The 17,569-nt window shown below is 34.5% G+C and overlaps 1 pseudogene; it reads left to right on the top strand.

Annotated features, from left to right (window-relative positions):
• The first annotated feature begins 382 nt into the window (after positions 1 to 382).
• Positions 383 to 15,478, top strand: LOC139869328 (cytochrome P450 CYP82D47-like; annotated as a pseudogene).
• Positions 15,479 to 17,569: the final 2,091 nt, after the last annotated feature.

Genomic DNA, 17,569 nt, shown 5'->3' with positions numbered 1-17,569 from the left:
ATTACTTGGAGTCTTTCATAGCATATTTCGAAGAACATTGCATTCGAGTCATTGAGTTCATCAAAGATTATTATTAAATCAATTTATAGTTGGATAGTGGATATTATGAAATGATATGCATGCCTGTCAATTTTCGATGTAAAGAAAGATTGTCTTTTAAAAACGAATGCAATGTTTGTAAAATGTATCATATAGAGGTCAAATACCTCGCAATGTAATCAACTATTGTGAATCGTTTATAATGTATATGAACGGGTCCTTTCAATTACATTCTTCACCAATAAACAAAACAACATCATATATAATCAATCCTTATAACAACGTCGTGTGAATTTGTTATAACGGATCATATTGTTATCATATCTTTAACAAAAAGCGGGCAATGGAGTTCAATAACCTCTCATTTCTAACAATACTAGCAACCACTGTTTCTGTCATTGCACTACCTTTCCTACTTCAATTCATCAACAAAAAGAGAGTAGTTACCGATATAAAGCCGCCTGAAGTAAAAAGTGCATGGCCTGTAATCGGAAATTTGCATCTATTATGTGGCTCAAAGCTACCTCACAAAGTTTTAGGCGATCTGGCAGATAAATATGGTCCCATTTTTACAATCAAACTTGGCTTTCACAAAGTGTTGGTGGTAAGCAATGGAGAGATAGCAAAAAAGTGCTTTACTACAAATGATAGAGCCTTCGAAGAGTCGACCTAAAGCACAGGCATTTGAGCTCATGTTGTATAACTATGCCTTGTTTGGTTTTAGTCCTTACGGGGATTATTGGCGAAAAATCCGTAAGATAGTCACGCTTGAAGTTCTGTCTCAACGACGAGTACAAATGTTTGGACATATTCATGCATCAGAAGTTAGGGTGTCCATTAAAAGTTTATATGATGTTTGGGTAAAGAACAAAGAGTACTGTAAGGATTTACATACGGTGAAGGTGGATATGAAGCAATGGTTCGAAGATCTAATATTAAAAGTCGTTGTTAGGATTCTTTCTGGGAAAAGATTTTTGGCCAACGATGAAGAAAGGGCTCGATTTCATGTTGTCATCAGAAAATACTTTGAGTTATTAGGTGCGTTTGTGGTGTCAGATTATATCCCTTTTCTTAAGTATTTTGATTTGGACGGAACCAAAAAGTCCATGAAAAAAGTAGCAAAAGAAGTAGGTGGTGTAGTGACCCGAACTTTTCCATGTTTATATATATTAATTGAGATTGATATTTACATGATTAAATGTTTCCAACATGATAAGCAATCAAACTTGTTAAGACTTGATTAATTGAAATAGGTTTCATATAGACAATTGACCACCCAAGTTGACCGGTGATTCACGAACGTTAAAAATTGTAAAAAAACTATATGATGACATATATATGGTTATATATATAGTTAACATGATATTATGATAAGTAAACATATCATTAATTATATTAACAATGAACTACATATGTAAAAACAAGACTACTAACTTAATGATTTCGAAACGAGACATATATGTAACGTTTATCGTTGTAACGACATTTAATGTATATATATCATATTAAGAGATATTCGTACATCATAATATCATGATAATATAATAATTTAAAATCTCTTTTGATATTATAAACATTGGGTTAACAACATTTAACAAGATCGTTAACCTAAAGGTTCCAAAACAACACTTACATGTAACGACTAACGATGACTTAACGACTCAGTTAAAATGTATATACATGTAGTGTTTTAATATGTATTTATACACTTTTGAAAGACTTCAATACACTTATCAAAATACTTCTACTTAACAAAAATGCTTACAATTACATTCTCGTTCAGTTTCATCAACAATTCTACTCGTATGCACCCGTATTCGTACTCGTACAATACACAGCTTTTAGATGTATGTACTATTGGTATATACACTCCAATGATCAGCTCTTAGCAGCCCATGTGAGTCACCTAACACATGTGGGAACCATCATTTGGCAACTAGCATGAAATATCTCATAAGATTACAAAAATATGAGTAATCATTCATGACTTATTTACATGAAAACAAAATTACATATCCTTTATATCTAATCCATACACCAACGACCAAAAACACCTACAAACACTTTCATTCTTCAATTTTCTTCATCTAATTGAACTCTCTCAAGTTCTATCTTCAAGTTCTAAGTGTTCTTCATAAATTCCAAAAGTTCTAGTTTCATAAAATCAAGAATACTTTCAAGTTTGCTAGCTCACTTCCAATCTTGTAAGGTGATCATCCAACCTCAAGAAATCTTTGTTTCTTACAGTAGGTTATCATTCTAATACAAGGTAATAATCATATTCAAACTTTGGTTCAATTTCTATAACTATAACAATCTTATTTCAAGTGATGATCTTACTTGAACTTGTTTTCGTGTCATGATTTTGCTTCAAGAACTTTGAGCCATCCAAGGATCCATTGAAGCTAGATCCATTTTTCCCTTTTCCAGTAGGTTCATCCAAGGAACTTAAGGTAGTAATGATGTTCATAACATCATTCGATTCATACATATAAAGCTATCTTATTCGAAGGTTTAAACTTGTAATCACTAGAACATAGTTTAGTTAATTCTAAACTTGTTCGCAAACAAAAGTTAATCCTTCTAACTTGACTTTTAAAATCAACTAAACACATGTTCTATATCTATATGATATGCTAACTTAATGATTTAAAACCTGGAAACACGAAAAACACCGTAAAACCGGATTTACGCCGTCGTAGTAACACCGCGGGCTGTTTTGGGTTAGTTAATTAAAAACTATGATAAACTTTGATTTAAAAGTTGTTATTCTGAGAAAATGATTTTTATTATGAACATGAAACTATATCCAAAAATTATGGTTAAATTCAAAGTGGAAGTATGTTTTCTAAAATGGTCATCTAGACGTCGTTCTTTCGACTGAAATGACTACCTTTACAAAAACGACTTGTAACTTATTTTTCCGACTAGAAACCTATACTTTTTTTGTTTAGATTCATAAAATAGAGTTCAATATGAAACCATAGCAATTTGATTCACTCAAAACGGATTTAAAATGAAGAAGTTATGGGTAAAACAAGATTGGATAATTTTTCTCATTTTAGCTACGTGAAAATTGGTAACAAATCTATTCCAACCATAACTTAATCAACTTGTATTATATATTATGTAATCTTGAGATACCATAGACACGTATACAATGTTTCGACCTATCATGTCGACACATCTATATATATTTCGGAACAACCATAGACACTCTATATGTGAATGTTGGAGTTAGCTATACAGGGTTGAGGTTGATTCCAAAATATATATAGTTTGAGTTGTGATCAATACTGAGATACGTATACACTGGGTCGTGGATTGATTCAAGATAATATTTATCGATTTATTTCTGTACATCTAACTGTGGACAACTAGTTGTAGGTTACTAACGAGGACAGCTGACTTAATAAACTTAAAACATCAAAATATATTAAAAGTGTTGTAAATATATTTTGAACATACTTTGATATATATGTATATATTGTTATAGGTTTGTGAATCAACCAGTGGCCAAGTCTTACTTCCCGACGAAGTAAAAATCTGAGAAAGTGAGTTATAGTCCCACTTTTAAAATCTAATATTTTTGGGATGAGAATACATGCAGGTTTTATAAATGATTTACAAAATAGACACAAGTACGTGAAACTACATTCTATGGTTGAATTATCGAAATCGAATATGCCCCTTTTTATTAAGTCTGGTAATCTAAGAATTAGGGAACAGACACCCTAATTGACGCGAATCCTAAAGATAGATCTATTGGGCCTAACAAACCCCATCCAAAGTACCGGATGCTTTAGTACTTCGAAATTTATATCATATCCGAAGGGTGTCCCGGAATGATGGGGATATTCTTATATATGCATCTTGTTATTGTCGGTTACCAGGTGTTCACCATATGAATGATTTTTATCTCTATGTATGGGATGTGTATTCAAATATGAAATCTTGTGGTCTATTGTTACGATTTGATATATATAGGTTAAACCTATAACTCACCAACATTTTTGTTGACGTTTTAAGCATGTTTATTCTCAGGTGATTATTAAGAGCTTCCGCTGTCGCATACTTAAATAAGGACAAGATTTGGAGTCCATGCTTGTATGATATTGTGTAAAAACTGCATTCAAGAAACTTATTTTGTTGTAACATATTTGTATTGTAAACCATTATGTAATGGTCGTGTGTAAACAGGATATTTTAGATTATCATTATTTGATAATCTACGTAAAGCTTTTTAAACCTTTATTGATGAAATAAAGGTTATGGTTTGTTTAAAAATGAATGCAGTCTTTGAAAAACGTCTCATATAGAGGTCAAAACCTCGCAACGAAATCAATTAATATGGAACGTTTTTAATCAATAAGAACGGGACATTTCAGGTGGTATCCGAGCGTTGGTCTTAGAGAACCAGAAAATTTGCATTAGTGTGTCTTATCGAGTTTGTTAGGATGCATTAGTGAGTCTGGACTTCGACCGTGTTTTCTTTAAAAATGATTGCTTAACATTTTTGTTGGAAACTATATATTTTTAACATATGAATATTATGTGATATATTAATCTCTTAACGTGTTTGATATTATGTGATAGATGTCTACCTCTAGAACAAGTCCCATTGACTCACCTAATAATAATGAAGAGTCAAATGTAAATTGGAATGATTTGTGGACTGATTCACAAGTTCCCGAAGAGGAACCGGAAGAAGAGTCGGAACCGGAAGAAGAATCGGAACCGGAAGAAGAATCGGAACCGGATGAAGAAATAGAACCGGTGGGGGAAATAATAAAACGGTTAAGTAAAAGAAAATCCTCAACCAACCGACCAAAGTTAATTATGGTCAATGGTGTTTCCGCCAAGGAAGCAAAATATTGGGAGGATTACCAATTCTCCGATGAATCGAATTCCGACGAGAATTCCGATGATGTTATAGAAATTACCCCAACTGAATTTAAAAAGGCAAAAGAAAATAATAAGGAAAAGGGCATAAAAATAGAGAAATCTAATTCCAACCCCGATGAACTTTATATGTATCGTCAACCCCCGAAGTCCTTAAGTTGTAACAATGACCCGGGAACCTCTAAACCACCAGGTTTTTCTAAACCAATGTGGACAACGACGGCTCGTATTAGGGGAACATCATATATCCCTAGAAACTTGGCAAAACGAACCAAAACCGAAGAAGAAGAAACGAGCGAGTCGGAATAAGATAGTTGTATTCGTGTGGTGTAATATATGGAATATAGTGTTCTTATGCTTTATGATATATGTAAAAATTGCTTGTATTAATAAGTATTTTTTTTATGAATCTAACTCTTGTCTATTTTACAGTTTAAAAACACAAAATGGATAGACAACCCAATATTTTAAGAGACCTACCCGGAGACATGATTGATGAAATCTTGTCTAGAGTCGGCCAGAATTCTTCGGCACAACTATTTAAGGCGAGATCAGTTTGTAAGACATTCGAAGAACGTTCCAAGAATGTCTTGGTTTATAAGAGACTTTCGTTTGAAAGATGGGGGATATCACATTGGGAAACCCATAAGTTACGATGTGTTTACTTTGACGCATATATTGCGGGGAACCCAAATGCTATTTTACGCAACGGGTTAAGAAATTATTTTGACTCAATATATCCGAATATTGGACTTCGTGATTTAGAAAAAGCGGCTAACATGCAACATAAAGAAGCATGTTATGCTTACGGATTAGTAATGTTCGCTTCTCACCAAAGTGAGAACAAGAACATCGGGCTACAACTATTAAACAAAACGTTTCCACAAGTGACGGAGTCGGTAATTGGGGTAAGAAATGAGGTTTTTAGATTATTACGGGACTGTTGGACATTACGTAACCCTCGTCCCTTTGATGACGTTACAACACGCTGTCTTATCAACGGCCATAACGGTTATGTTGCACAAGACCAAGGATGGGAAGTAGTCCTAGTAAAACCAGAATGCATGACTTGTTTCTGGACGTATGAATTACGTGTCTTTATTGCCTTTGCTGAACGACTTGTGTACTAGCTAGAATTGTCTTCACAACTATCTTGTATCAAAGTTATTGTGTGCTATATTTCATGCTTTATGTAAAATAAGCGGTATTGTAAGTTTGTAAAATATTGTATAAAAGTTTGAACGCGAAATATTATTATAATCAGTTTTTCATATAGAATTGTAGTAGTTGAATTGTATATTAGCTACTAAGTATGAACTTAACGGGTAGGTACTACCCGAATTTAAACTTATAAAACGCTAATATGAAGAAAAAGCTTTTATAAATGAGTTCATATTATGCTACGAAATACTATTAACTACTCTTAATATTCTGTATGATTAACTTGTTCCATTTAACTATTTTGAAGGAAATGGCACCGACTACTCGACACACTGTGAATATGAATGAAGAGGAATTCCGTACTTTTCTAGCTTCAAACATAGCCGCAGTACAGGCTGCGCTACATACCAACAATAACCTTGGATCTAGCAGTACAGGAAATCGTGTAGGATGCACCTACAAAGAATTCACTGCCTGCAAACCTTTGGAATTTGATGGAACCGAAGGACCGATCGGATTGAAACGGTGGACCGAGAAGGTTGAATCGGTGTTTGCCATAAGTAAGTGTACTGAAGAGGACAAAGTGAAGTACGCTACGCATACCTTCACAGGTTCTGCGTTAACATGGTGGAATACCTATCTAGAGCAAGTGGGACAAGATGATGCGTACGCACTACCGTGGTCAGCATTCAAGCACTTGATGAACGAGAAGTACCGTCCCAGAACCGAGGTCAATAAGCTCAAGACAGAACTTAGAGGGTTACGAACCCAAGGATTTGATATTACCACGTACGAAAGACGATTCACAGAATTGTGCCTATTGTGTCCGGGAGCATTCGAAGATGAGGAAGAGAAGATCGACGCGTTTGTGAAAGGATTACCGGAAAGAATCCAAGAAGATATAAGTTCACACGAGCCCGCCTCCATACAACAGGCATGTAGAATGGCTCACAAACTAGTGAACCAGATTGAAGAAAGAATTAAAGAACAGACTGCTGAAGAGGCCAATGTGAAGCAAGTCAAAAGAAAGTGGGAGGAAAACGGTGATAAGAATCACCAATATAACAACAACAGCAATTACAACAATAATCGCAACAATTATCCCAACAATCGCAACATCAATCGCAACTACAACAAACGGCCCAACAACAACAACAACAACAACAACAACAGCAACTACAACAATCATCCCAACAACAATAATAACCGCAACAACAACAACAACAATCAGAAGCAACTATGCCAAAGGTGTGAAAAGAATCACTCGGGGTTCTGCACCAAATTTTGCAACAAGTGTAAAAGAAATGGTCATAGCGCGGCGAAGTGTGAGGTCTACGGACCAGGGGTTAATAGAACGAAAGGAACAAATGGTGTCGGAACGAGTAATGGCGGAGCAAGTAGTGTCGGAGCAAGTTATGCCAATGTAGTTTGTTATAAATGTGGAAAACCAGGCCACATTATTAGAAATTGCCCGAACCAGGAGAACACAAATGGACAAGGCCGTGGAAGAGTTTTCAATATTAATGCGGTAGAGGCACAGGAAGACCCGGAGCTTGTTACGGGTACGTTTCTTATTGACAATAAATCTGCTTACGTTTTATTTGATTCGGGTGCGGATAGAAGCTATATGAGTAGAGATTTTTGTGCTAAATTAAGTTGTCCATTGACGCCTTTGGATAGTAAATTTTTACTCGAATTAGCAAATGGTAAATTAATTTCAGCAGATAATATATGTCGGAATCGAGAAATTAAACTGGTTAGCGAAACATTTAAGATTGATTTGATACCAGTAGAGTTAGGGAGTTTTGATGTGATAATCGGTATGGACTGGTTGAAAGAAGTGAAAGCGGAGATCGTTTGTTACAAAAATGCAATTCGCATTATACGAGAAAAAGGAAAACCCTTAATGGTGTACGGAGAAAAGGGCAACACGAAGCTACATCTTATTAGTAATTTGAAGGCACAAAAACTAATAAGAAAAGGTTGCTATGCTGTTCTAGCACACGTCGAGAAAGTACAAACTGAAGAAAAGAGCATCAATGATGTTCCCATTGCAAAAGAATTTCCCGATGTATTTCCGAAAGAATTACCGGGATTACCCCCACATCGATCCGTTGAATTTCAAATAGATCTTGTACCAGGAGCTGCACCAATAGCTCGTGCTCCTTACAGACTCGCACCCAGCGAGATGAAAGAACTGCAAAGCCAATTACAAGAACTTTTAGAGCGTGGTTTCATTCGACCAAGCACATCACCGTGGGGAGCTCCTGTTTTGTTTGTCAAGAAGAAAGATGGTACATTCAGGTTGTGTATCGACTACCGAGAGTTGAACAAACTTACCATCAAGAACCGCTACCCACTACCGAGAATCGACGACTTATTTGATCAACTACAAGGCTCGTCTGTTTATTCAAAGATTGACTTACGTTCCGGGTATCATCAAATGCGGGTGAAAGAAGATGATATTCCAAAGACTGCTTTCAGAACACGTTACGGTCATTACGAGTTTATGGTCATGCCGTTTGGTTTAACTAATGCACCAGCTGTGTTCATGGACCTTATGAACCGAGTGTGTGGACCATACCTTGACAAGTTTGTCATTGTTTTCATTGATGACATACTTATTTACTCAAAGAATGACCAAGAACACGGTGAACATTTGAGAAAGGTGTTAGAAGTATTGAGGAAGGAAGAATTGTACGCTAAGTTTTCAAAGTGTGCATTTTGGTTGGAAGAAGTTCAATTCCTCGGTCACATAGTGAACAAAGAAGGTATTAAGGTGGATCCGGCAAAGATAGAAACTGTTGAAAAGTGGGAAACCCCGAAAACTCCGAAACACATACGCCAGTTTTTAGGACTAGCTGGTTACTACAGAAGGTTCATCCAAGACTTTTCCAGAATAGCAAAACCCTTGACTGCATTAACGCATAAAGGGAAGAAATTTGAATGGAATGATGAACAAGAGAAAGCGTTTCAGTTATTGAAGAAAAAGCTAACTACGGCACCTATATTGTCATTGCCTGAAGGGAATGATGATTTTGTGATTTATTGTGACGCATCAAAGCAAGGTCTCGGTTGTGTATTAATGCAACGAACGAAGGTGATTGCTTATGCGTCTAGACAATTGAAGATTCACGAACAAAATTATACGACGCATGATTTGGAATTAGGCGCGGTTGTTTTTGCATTAAAGACTTGGAGGCACTACTTATATGGGGTCAAAAGTATTATATATACCGACCACAAAAGTCTTCAACACATATTTAATCAGAAACAACTGAATATGAGGCAGCGTAGGTGGATTGAATTGTTGAATGATTATGACTTTGAGATTCGTTACCACCCGGGGAAGGCAAATGTGGTAGCCGATGCCTTGAGCAGGAAGGACAGAGAACCCATTCGAGTAAAATCTATGAATATAATGATTCATAATAACCTTACTACTCAAATAAAGGAGGCGCAACAAGGAGTTTTAAAAGAGGGAAATTTAAAGGATGAAATACCCAAAGGATCGGAGAAGCATCTTAATATTCGGGAAGACGGAACCCGGTATAGGGCTGAAAGGATTTGGGTACCAAAATTTGGAGATATGAGAGAAATGGTACTTAGAGAAGCTCATAAAACCAGATACTCAATACATCCTGGAACGGGGAAGATGTACAAGGATCTCAAGAAACATTTTTGGTGGCCGGGTATGAAAGCCGATGTTGCTAAATACGTAGGAGAATGTTTGACGTGTTCTAAGGTCAAAGCTGAGCATCAGAAACCATCAGGTCTACTTCAACAACCCGAAATCCCGGAATGGAAATGGGAAAACATTACCATGGATTTCATCACTAAATTGCCAAGGACTGCAAGTGGTTTTGATACTATTTGGGTAATAGTTGATCGTCTCACCAAATCAGCACACTTCCTACCAATAAGAGAAGATGACAAGATGGAGAAGTTAGCACGACTGTATTTGAAGGAAGTCGTCTCCAGACATGGAATACCAATCTCTATTATCTCTGATAGGGATGGCAGATTTATTTCAAGATTCTGGCAGACATTACAGCAAGCATTAGGAACTCGTCTAGACATGAGTACTGCCTATCATCCACAAACTGATGGGCAGAGCGAAAGGACGATACAAACGCTTGAAGACATGCTACGAGCATGTGTTATTGATTTCGGAAACAGTTGGGATCGACATCTACCATTAGCAGAATTTTCCTACAACAACAGCTACCATTCAAGCATTGAGATGGCACCGTTTGAAGCACTTTATGGTAGAAAGTGCAGGTCTCCGATTTGTTGGAGTGAAGTGGGGGATAGACAGATTACGGGTCCGGAGATTATACAAGAAACTACCGAGAAGATCATCCAAATTCAACAACGGTTGAAAACCGCCCAAAGTCGACAAAAGAGCTACGCTGACATTAAAAGAAAAGATATAGAATTTGAAATTGGAGAGATGGTCATGCTTAAAGTTGCACCTTGGAAAGGCGTTGTTCGATTTGGTAAACGAGGGAAATTAAATCCAAGGTATATTGGACCATTCAAGATTATTGATCGTGTCGGACCAGTAGCTTACCGACTTGAGTTACCTCAACAACTCGCGGCTGTACATAACACTTTCCACGTCTCGAATTTGAAGAAATGTTTTGCTAAAGAAGATCTCACTATTCCGTTAGATGAAATCCAAATCAACGAAAAACTCCAATTCATCGAAGAACCCGTCGAAATAATGGATCGTGAGGTTAAAAGACTTAAGCAAAACAAGATACCAATTGTTAAGGTTCGATGGAATGCTCGTAGAGGACCCGAGTTCACCTGGGAGCGTGAAGATCAGATGAAGAAGAAATACCCGCATCTATTTCCAGAAGATTCGTCAACACCTTCAACAGCTTAAAATTTCGGGACGAAATTTATTTAACGGGTAGGTACTGTAGTGACCCGAACTTTTCCATGTTTATATATATTAATTGAGATTGATATTTACATGATTAAATGTTTCCAACATGATAAGCAATCAAACTTGTTAAGACTTGATTAATTGAAATAGGTTTCATATAGACAATTGACCACCCAAGTTGACCGGTGATTCACGAACGTTAAAAATTGTAAAAAAACTATATGATGACATATATATGGTTATATATATAGTTAACATGATATTATGATAAGTAAACATATCATTAATTATATTAACAATGAACTACATATGTAAAAACAAGACTACTAACTTAATGATTTCGAAACGAGACATATATGTAACGTTTATCGTTGTAACGACATTTAATGTATATATATCATATTAAGAGATATTCGTACATCATAATATCATGATAATATAATAATTTAAAATCTCTTTTGATATTATAAACATTGGGTTAACAACATTTAACAAGATCGTTAACCTAAAGGTTCCAAAACAACACTTACATGTAACGACTAACGATGACTTAACGACTCAGTTAAAATGTATATACATGTAGTGTTTTAATATGTATTTATACACTTTTGAAAGACTTCAATACACTTATCAAAATACTTCTACTTAACAAAAATGCTTACAATTACATTCTCGTTCAGTTTCATCAACAATTCTACTCGTATGCACCCGTATTCGTACTCGTACAATACACAGCTTTTAGATGTATGTACTATTGGTATATACACTCCAATGATCAGCTCTTAGCAGCCCATGTGAGTCACCTAACACATGTGGGAACCATCATTTGGCAACTAGCATGAAATATCTCATAAGATTACAAAAATATGAGTAATCATTCATGACTTATTTACATGAAAACAAAATTACATATCCTTTATATCTAATCCATACACCAACGACCAAAAACACCTACAAACACTTTCATTCTTCAATTTTCTTCATCTAATTGAACTCTCTCAAGTTCTATCTTCAAGTTCTAAGTGTTCTTCATAAATTCCAAAAGTTCTAGTTTCATAAAATCAAGAATACTTTCAAGTTTGCTAGCTCACTTCCAATCTTGTAAGGTGATCATCCAACCTCAAGAAATCTTTGTTTCTTACAGTAGGTTATCATTCTAATACAAGGTAATAATCATATTCAAACTTTGGTTCAATTTCTATAACTATAACAATCTTATTTCAAGTGATGATCTTACTTGAACTTGTTTTCGTGTCATGATTTTGCTTCAAGAACTTTGAGCCATCCAAGGATCCATTGAAGCTAGATCCATTTTTCCCTTTTCCAGTAGGTTCATCCAAGGAACTTAAGGTAGTAATGATGTTCATAACATCATTCGATTCATACATATAAAGCTATCTTATTCGAAGGTTTAAACTTGTAATCACTAGAACATAGTTTAGTTAATTCTAAACTTGTTCGCAAACAAAAGTTAATCCTTCTAACTTGACTTTTAAAATCAACTAAACACATGTTCTATATCTATATGATATGCTAACTTAATGATTTAAAACCTGGAAACACGAAAAACACCGTAAAACCGGATTTACGCCGTCGTAGTAACACCGCGGGCTGTTTTGGGTTAGTTAATTAAAAACTATGATAAACTTTGATTTAAAAGTTGTTATTCTGAGAAAATGATTTTTATTATGAACATGAAACTATATCCAAAAATTATGGTTAAATTCAAAGTGGAAGTATGTTTTCTAAAATGGTCATCTAGACGTCGTTCTTTCGACTGAAATGACTACCTTTACAAAAACGACTTGTAACTTATTTTTCCGACTAGAAACCTATACTTTTTTTGTTTAGATTCATAAAATAGAGTTCAATATGAAACCATAGCAATTTGATTCACTCAAAACGGATTTAAAATGAAGAAGTTATGGGTAAAACAAGATTGGATAATTTTTCTCATTTTAGCTACGTGAAAATTGGTAACAAATCTATTCCAACCATAACTTAATCAACTTGTATTATATATTATGTAATCTTGAGATACCATAGACACGTATACAATGTTTCGACCTATCATGTCGACACATCTATATATATTTCGGAACAACCATAGACACTCTATATGTGAATGTTGGAGTTAGCTATACAGGGTTGAGGTTGATTCCAAAATATATATAGTTTGAGTTGTGATCAATACTGAGATACGTATACACTGGGTCGTGGATTGATTCAAGATAATATTTATCGATTTATTTCTGTACATCTAACTGTGGACAACTAGTTGTAGGTTACTAACGAGGACAGCTGACTTAATAAACTTAAAACATCAAAATATATTAAAAGTGTTGTAAATATATTTTGAACATACTTTGATATATATGTATATATTGTTATAGGTTTGTGAATCAACCAGTGGCCAAGTCTTACTTCCCGACGAAGTAAAAATCTGAGAAAGTGAGTTATAGTCCCACTTTTAAAATCTAATATTTTTGGGATGAGAATACATGCAGGTTTTATAAATGATTTACAAAATAGACACAAGTACGTGAAACTACATTCTATGGTTGAATTATCGAAATCGAATATGCCCCTTTTTATTAAGTCTGGTAATCTAAGAATTAGGGAACAGACACCCTAATTGACGCGAATCCTAAAGATAGATCTATTGGGCCTAACAAACCCCATCCAAAGTACCGGATGCTTTAGTACTTCGAAATTTATATCATATCCGAAGGGTGTCCCGGAATGATGGGGATATTCTTATATATGCATCTTGTTATTGTCGGTTACCAGGTGTTCACCATATGAATGATTTTTATCTCTATGTATGGGATGTGTATTCAAATATGAAATCTTGTGGTCTATTGTTACGATTTGATATATATAGGTTAAACCTATAACTCACCAACATTTTTGTTGACGTTTTAAGCATGTTTATTCTCAGGTGATTATTAAGAGCTTCCGCTGTCGCATACTTAAATAAGGACAAGATTTGGAGTCCATGCTTGTATGATATTGTGTAAAAACTGCATTCAAGAAACTTATTTTGTTGTAACATATTTGTATTGTAAACCATTATGTAATGGTCGTGTGTAAACAGGATATTTTAGATTATCATTATTTGATAATCTACGTAAAGCTTTTTAAACCTTTATTGATGAAATAAAGGTTATGGTTTGTTTAAAAATGAATGCAGTCTTTGAAAAACGTCTCATATAGAGGTCAAAACCTCGCAACGAAATCAATTAATATGGAACGTTTTTAATCAATAAGAACGGGACATTTCAGGTGGTATTATGGATGAATGGTTATATGAGTTAAATATAAAGAGAGAGTCAGGAGAAAACCATGAGGGCAATCAAGTCTTCATAAATGCACTCGATTCCATTCAAGAGGCTTCTGAAGATGAATTCTCCGGTTTTGATCACGACACAATTATCAAAGCAACATGTCAAGTAAAATATAACTCCCTCTTTTAACTTCATAAATATATAAGTTTCGTTTACTTTTACGCATATATAACTAAGTAGGTCTAGTTAAGAATTTGTTTATGTTGACAGCAAGTTCTAACAATTACGCAAATATAACTAGAGTCTGTTTAATTTATTTATGTATCAAGTCATGTTTCCATTTGGATCTGTTTGGGAATGAGTGTGTGATTATATGTCTGTCTCCAAGAAACAGACTAATTTACAGATTAATTGACAAATAAACAACAATTTTACATACTGAATTAAGAGCGAAACAGATCATTAAGTGAAGTAAACAGACTCTACGTAAATCTAGTTAAGAATTTGTTTATGATGACAGCAAGTTCTAACAGCCGCCTTGGACACAATATCCACGAATTTAACATGGGCATTAAGTTTACTACTCAACAACCCTAGAGCATTAGAAACTGCACAGCTTGAAATTGACAATCATGTTGGAAAGGAGAGACTCGTAGAGGAGTCGGACTTGAAGAACTTGGTCTACCTTGAAGCCATCATCAAAGAAATGATGCGGTTATACCCTGCTGCACCTCTGTCAGTACCTCATGAATCCATGGAAGACTGCTTTGTGGGTGGTTACAGTATCCCAAAAGGTACTCGTCTCATAGTAAATCTTTCAAAGATTCATTATGATCCGGATATTTGGCCAGATCCTTACAAATTTCAGCTAGAAAGATTCTTGACTAGTCATAAGGATATTGATGTTAAGGGAAAGCATTTTGAACTGCTTCATTTTGGGAGTGGTAGAAGAATGTGCCCATGTGTACTTTTGGCGCTGCAAGAGCTGCGTTTTACGTTAGCTACTGCGATACAATAGTTTATTCTGAGAAAAGTATCTGAGGAACCAATTGATATGAATGAATGTAGCAGATTGACTGTTAGCAAAGAAACTCCACTTGAGGTTCTTCTCGCCCTCGTTTTGTTGGTTATAGTTTTGATCATAAGAAATGAATATGGTTGCTTGGTATTTGTGAATGGATATTATCCCACATAGGTGGGAGGAAGAAGTGGGAGGGGGTGACTTGTTATAAAAGGAGTGTTAAGCCTCACTTCCAAATTGCACCCATCAATACACTTTAAGTATTTGATTATTTCTTTCTTTCTTACCCTTGTTTGAGAGTTGTATTAGTTAAATATTTTGGAGAGTGTGGTTGGCTTAAGAGAGTCGTCTATATCATTGTAACAATTTGTGATATAGTGTATTTCTCTCTTTGGGGGCCGGTGGTTTTTCTCATGTTTTGGAGTTTCCACATTAAATCTTGTGTTGTGTATTATTCTTATTTCTTTACTATTATTGTTGGGCTGGGTGGTGGGAATTAGTGAGACCGTAATTTTCCCAACAACTGGTATCGGAGTGTCAGGTTTGACGGGGGTCTCGGTTATAGGAGTCAGAGTATGCTATGTGGTTGCCACGGGAGTGGATCGTCCACATCAGAAACGAGTTCTATTGATCGTATAGGGTATCTGGTTAGACAATATTTTTTCTGATTCGGAGTAAGTGGTGTCCAGAATTTGTAGTGGACCGGGTGTTGGATTTTCCAATTTAACGGATAGTGTGCGCCACTCCACTACATCTGTCGGCCAGTCGAAATGTGACGACCCAGAAATTTCCGACCAAATTTAAACTTTATCTTTAAATGATTTAATGTTTCAACACGATAAGCAAAGTCTGTAATGTTGAAATCTCAAAAACTTTGAACTGTGTTCATGTATTCATTTACCCTTCGACTGTTCTTGACGATTCACGAACAATAATGTGTAAATAGATATGTATGTATATATATGTGTGTGTATACTAAATTACGAAATATTAATAAAACATTAAACGGTTTGGTTGATATAAAAATAAGTTATGAAATCAATCATATGACTTGAGAACTTTAACAAAGTATTTGATAAATAATACTTTACATAAACGTATTAGTTTCAATATATTTATCGACATAATTAAAAGATAATATCAAATGATTGAATTATCAGATACATTATGATATGATTACGGGTCTCTGTTGTGAGGTCCACGTTGATTCGAAAAATCTTTTCATTTTAACAGTATTTGGACAATAGTAAGGTGATTTACAAGTAAGAACAAATATGTCAATTAACGATAACTGGACAAAGGTTAGTAGAGATTCCTGCTTAATTTTCAATGCAATGATTGCCTCGTATCTTTGATAGGATAATTATTTAGTTTTCATATTATTGAAAACGTTTATGATATAGATGAAATCTTTTAAAGAATGAATTTGAATATATACAATAAGTCGAAATGTTAATTGTTAGAACTAAATATATAAATAACTTGCAACGTGTATTTAAAACGTGTTCATTAAATATATATGTTTTCAAATTAGTCAAGTAAACGATAGTAACGCTTATTTATTGGATTCGATTGATATAGTTGTGTTAATTAAAATGTTTGAGAAATTAAAATAAGCGCTAGTACATAAATGAACTATATCTATTTAAGTTTTAAAATTGTAAACGTTATAGGATATAATATTCTCTATTATGTAAATGATTTTAAAATAACTTTGAAATAAAAAAAGATTTTGAAAGACTAAATATTATATTATTAAATAAATATTTCTAATTTTATATTTCTAAATGAAAGTATATTTATATTTTACAAAGTGATAAAATAAATATTTAATTAATCATAAAACATTTTGATTCAAAATAATACTATTATATATATTTTATTAAACAACGAGAAGTTGATTTGTAGAAGCAAATGACCACAACACTCAAAAATATAAGTTACATTCTTTATTATATAATTCATCGATGATTAAGTCTAATTTTTGATAAAGGTACACTCGCGAAACGTAAAGTGTTAGTTTTCTAAGCGTATGAAAAGGCATTTGAGAAACCGGAACTAGGACATAAGTCGAGAGTAAACGTACTAGTCATCGGAACTAATTTTACTAATCAACTATGCACGTAAATATAATATAATATATAATTAATTATATAAATTAAATATATTATATATAAATAAATATAAATCGGGTGTCGGCAGAGTAAAACAAGTGAGACAGGCTGGACACAGGTGGCCATGCGATCGCATGGCCATATGCCCATC

This window comes from Rutidosis leptorrhynchoides, chromosome 9 (assembly GCF_046630445.1).
Source record: "Rutidosis leptorrhynchoides isolate AG116_Rl617_1_P2 chromosome 9, CSIRO_AGI_Rlap_v1, whole genome shotgun sequence".
Lineage (NCBI taxonomy): Eukaryota > Viridiplantae > Streptophyta > Magnoliopsida > Asterales > Asteraceae > Rutidosis > Rutidosis leptorrhynchoides.
Note: the sequence above shows the minus strand (reverse complement) of the source record. Positions and strands in the feature narration are given on the sequence as shown.